A 4,693-nucleotide genomic window follows, 5' to 3' on the forward strand; every position below is an offset into this window, starting at 1 on the left:
AAGACAGCGGCGGGGGCGAGGCGTGGGTCGATGGTAGGGCGCAGCTCCATCCCTCTCTGTTTCGCGAGCTCTCTCTTCTCCTTTTCGATTTCTCTGTGTGTGCGTGTCAGAAGCAAGAGTGAGGAACTTGAGTGTGAGTGCATTGGTGAGGCTGAGAGTGAGTGAAGTGAGTCTATGTGTGGGTGTATATTTGGAAAGAGGAGGACGGTGGTGAGTGAGTCATGAGGGAGGGTGAATGTGGCTCAGTAGAAAATGAACATGTGGTAGGGGAGGGTCTTACATGTGTGTATTTTAGAAAATGGGGTTAGGATTAGTGAATTAGAAATTAGGATTTAGAATTGGGAATTTGGGATTTGTGTACAGTTTTAATTTAAAAACCAAATTTAATCAATATAATTAATTTTAAGAGTACTACTTATTTCTCAAATTACAAATTATTTTTTATTAAATACTTCTAATTTAAAATTATAGATGAATAAATAAATTATTTAAATTATTGATAAAATTTTTTATTATTTTTTATTACTAAAATTTTAATTTCAATTTATGTAAAACAACTAATTATAATAAAAATTATACCTAAACATTAATTAACTTAAAATTAAAGAATTTATAAAAATCAATTTAACTATTCCAAATAAATTAATCTTTTAGAGCTCAATTTAATAAAATAAACTATAATTTATTCATAATAAAAATTATTTAGATTAAATTATATAATGCTTCCATTACTAAATTTTAATTTCAAATCATATGAAATAATCAATTATAAAAAAATACACAAGAATCTTAATTACTTAAATTGTATTTGTGTATCTTAGTTTTTTTCTTTTATTTTTAATTATTGATTTTATATTTATAGTTTAATTAAATTTTTTAAACTTTCACAAATTAATTTTTAGTTTACATTAAAAATTTGATTATTAATAAAAATTATATATAAATTTTTTAAAAGAATAAAAAATTTATATTTACAATTTTTAAAAATTAATAAATATAAACAATATGTATAATATTTTAATTTTTGAAACAAAATAAAATTATTCTAAAAAGAATTATATAAACAATTTTTTTACTCTCAAAGTGTTTAACATTTTGAAATAATTTTTTTGTTATAAAATATACTTATATTTTGTGACAAATTAAGTAACTTATTACAAACGATGTTGAATTTTGTGACAAATTAATTTTTTGTTACAAAACAATTAAAGGTTTTGAAACAAAAAAATATTTTGTTACAAAATATTTTAAATTTTTGCAACGACTTTTTTTGTGTTACAAAATATTACACAATATTTTGTAACAAAACACCATCTCGGCACAAAAACTAACATAATTTGTAACAAAATAAAACAGGTTGTTACAAAATATTATCATATTTTGTAACAACTTGTAATGTTGTTACAAAATATTATTCTTTTGTAACAATCACAAATTATTACAAAATACTATTTTTTTGTAACAATTTTAAATTTGATATAAATTTTTTGTTACAAATGTTCCATTTTCTTATAGTGAGGTTGAATGCAAAATGGGTTTCAAGGTAACCTTGAAAAAGGAAACATGAAACCATGCTTGAAATCCCTTCTCACACTTGAGTAGAATCTGGGTTTTGGTGATTGGATATGGTGACATATAATCTACCCATTACTTGGACCTATGATGATGTGTGGTATAATCAGGGACCAAGCATATCTCTCTTCATGAGCAATTAGACCAAGAAATTGGCTGATTATCAAGATTTGAGAGACTGAGTCACCAAGAGATTGGGGCTCAATTAATTATGATTGCCAAGAGGTCAATGAGTTGCATGATTGAAGATGAAATGAGCTGGATTTGATCCAAAGAGAACAACATCTCCAGATCTCAATGAATCTCCCATATTCTTATCTTTCACATTCTTTATAGCTTTCTTTACGTTCTGTTAATCCCCAGTCCCATTTACAATTAAGTCATTTATGTTTCTGCATTTTACATTCTTGCCATTTCCTTTTCTGCACTTTATTGCTTCTCTTTATTTTTGAGTTATTTACATTCGTGCTTATTTACAATTCTGCAATTACACCCTATATTACTCAGCTTGACTAATTTACCCATTAATTAAAATTGCTCAAATCTACCAATCTCTGTAGATACGATCCCACTCCACTGTGGGTTATTACTTGACGACAATTTTGGTGCGCTTGCCAATAGAACGGATTCATCAATTTTATATGGGGAGTGAATTCCGGTCATCAAGTTTTATGGCACTGTTGCCGGGGATTGGTTTGAATTTGACAATGACTAAATTGATGGGAAGCTAGATTAAGCATTTTAATTACCTTGTTATTTCTTTCTCAGTTCTTTAATTTTTATTTTTTTATTTTGTTTATTTTTATGTTGATTTTTTTATTTATTCATTATTCATATTTCCATTCTTCTTACGGCTTTATTAACTGTTTGATTAATTGCATCAACCAAACTAACCACTAATCTCAACAAGAATTTTTTACTTCACTTGTCCTCTACTTGCTGCTGTTGAATGTATGACATGTAGAACGGGAGAAACTTCATCCACCTTTGATAGTGAACCTGAGAGGACCTTTCTTAGATTAAGGAGGGAAGTAAGAGGCAAAGGCATAGTTGGAGAGGAAGTAATGGAGGAAGATCTGAGAACTACTATGGAGGAGGAGGTGCATAATCATGTTGGAGAAGATGCTGGCAATCATGTTGGGCAAGAGAGGAGAGTCTTAGGTTCTACATCAACCCAAACCCAGGAAACTATGGCAGTAGCATCTTAAAGCCAACAATTCATGCTAACAACTTCAAGTTGAAACCTCAATTCATCACACTTGTCCAGAATAATTGTTCATATGGAGAGGGTGCCCAAGAGGACCCAAACCAACATCTCACTACATTCTTGAGGATTTGCGAGACTGTAAAGTCCAATGGCGTAGACCTTGACACCTACAAACTACTTCTCTTTCCTTTTTCTCTCGGAGATAAGGCAGCAAAATGGTTAGAAGAATTTCCCAAGGAGAGCTTGACCACTTGGGATGAGGTTGTGAACAAGCTTCTAGCCAGATTCTACCTTCCACAGAGAGTCAATAGATTGAGAACTGAGGTGCAAATTTTCAGACAATAAGATGGTGAAACACTTTATGAGGCTTGGGAGAGGTTCAAGGACTTGACGAGGAAATGTCCTTGGGATATGTTCAACGAATGGGTTCAACTACACATCTTTTATGAAGGGCTATCATATGAAGCAAAGAAAGCTGTGGACCACTCTTCAGGGAGTTCACTCAACAAGAAGAAAACCATTGAAGAAGCCATAGATGTTATTGAGACTGTAGCCGAAAATAAGTACATCTATGCTTCAGAAAGAGCTCAAAAGAAAGGAGTACTGGAACTCAATTCTATAGATGCCTTTTTAGCACAAAACAAGATGATTGCAGCACAATTAGCAGCCCTAACAAAAAGGTGAAAGCAGGCCAAGTCTCAACTGTCCAAGCTCAAGCACCACCACAAGAAGGAGATGCACCAGAAGCTGAATGTGAATGTGAGCAGGCAAACTATGTGAACAATCTCTCTAGAGAACCATATGATCCAAACTCTAAGACATACAACCCAGGTTGGAAGAACCACCCAAATTTTGGGTGGGGAAGCCAACAAGACCACAAACCATACCATTCTAACCATCACAACAACCACAGCCCCAACCACCAATCAAGCGACAACAGACACTATCACAACACACAAAATACATCATATCACTCTACACAGTAAACACACAACAACCACCACCAAGATACATCAACCTCCACCATGCAACCAAGTGAAACCAGCAGTAATTTCTCAAAATTGCAGGCGACCATAGCACAATTGTCAGCACAACTGACCGGAACTATTTCCACTATTCTGGAGAGATAACTACAAGCTGAAAAAAAGATAAATGCAAACCAAGAAAAGTTTAGATCCAACATAAATAATCAAGGGGCAGCAATAATTTCAAAATTGGAGGCACAAGTAGGGAGCTTGTCTAAACAAATATCCATGCCCACACTATAAGAAAAAAGGCCTATGGCCACGCTTTTTTCTTGCTACGCTTTAAAAGCGTGGCCAAAAGTGGTCAATGGCCACACTTTTTTTAGGGTGGCGATTAAATAGAGATTTGGCTACGTTTTTTTTGCTACACTTTAAAAGCGTGGTGAAAGGGGTCAATGGCCACGCTTTTACAAGGGTGGCAACTGATTCAATATTTGGCCACGCTTTTTTTGCCACGCTTAAAAAGCGTAGCCATAGAAAGAAATAGGTACGCTTTCAAAGCATGGCGACAGGATTTTAGTATTGGGACATTTTAAAAGCATGGCTATTTCTTATTACTATTTTGGCACGCTTCGAAAGCGTGGCCAAAAACTTCCAAAAAAAAATTTACAAGGTCGTCCCTTGCTTCGAAACTCTAAGTTAAAATTGCCCTAGCTTCCAACTTCAAAGTCATATACTCTTCCAGTGTTTCTCCTTCTTCCAATTGCCCTAGCTCAGTTGAAAGCCCTCCATGAAGAACATCCGGACGACTAACCCAAGCTAACCCTAACGCTGTCTTCATTGTACATCACCGTACCTTAACTCTCTCTTCATTGTGCCACATGAAGAACCCCTAACCACGACGAAGAACCCCGTATCAAAGAACCCCTAACCGCAACGAAGAACCCCT

At 34.0% G+C, this 4,693-nt stretch overlaps 1 non-coding gene across 1 annotated transcript; it reads right to left on the minus strand.

The window, feature by feature from the left end:
* Positions 1 to 3,088: 3,088 nt before the first annotated feature.
* Positions 3,089 to 3,194, minus strand: LOC130977344 (small nucleolar RNA R71). The gene has a single exon (XR_009085039.1). It is a non-coding gene; the product is annotated as a small nucleolar RNA R71 (small nucleolar RNA).
* Positions 3,195 to 4,693: the final 1,499 nt, after the last annotated feature.

Source organism: Arachis stenosperma, chromosome 4, assembly GCF_014773155.1.
Source record: "Arachis stenosperma cultivar V10309 chromosome 4, arast.V10309.gnm1.PFL2, whole genome shotgun sequence".
Classification (NCBI taxonomy): Eukaryota; Viridiplantae; Streptophyta; class Magnoliopsida; order Fabales; family Fabaceae; genus Arachis; species Arachis stenosperma.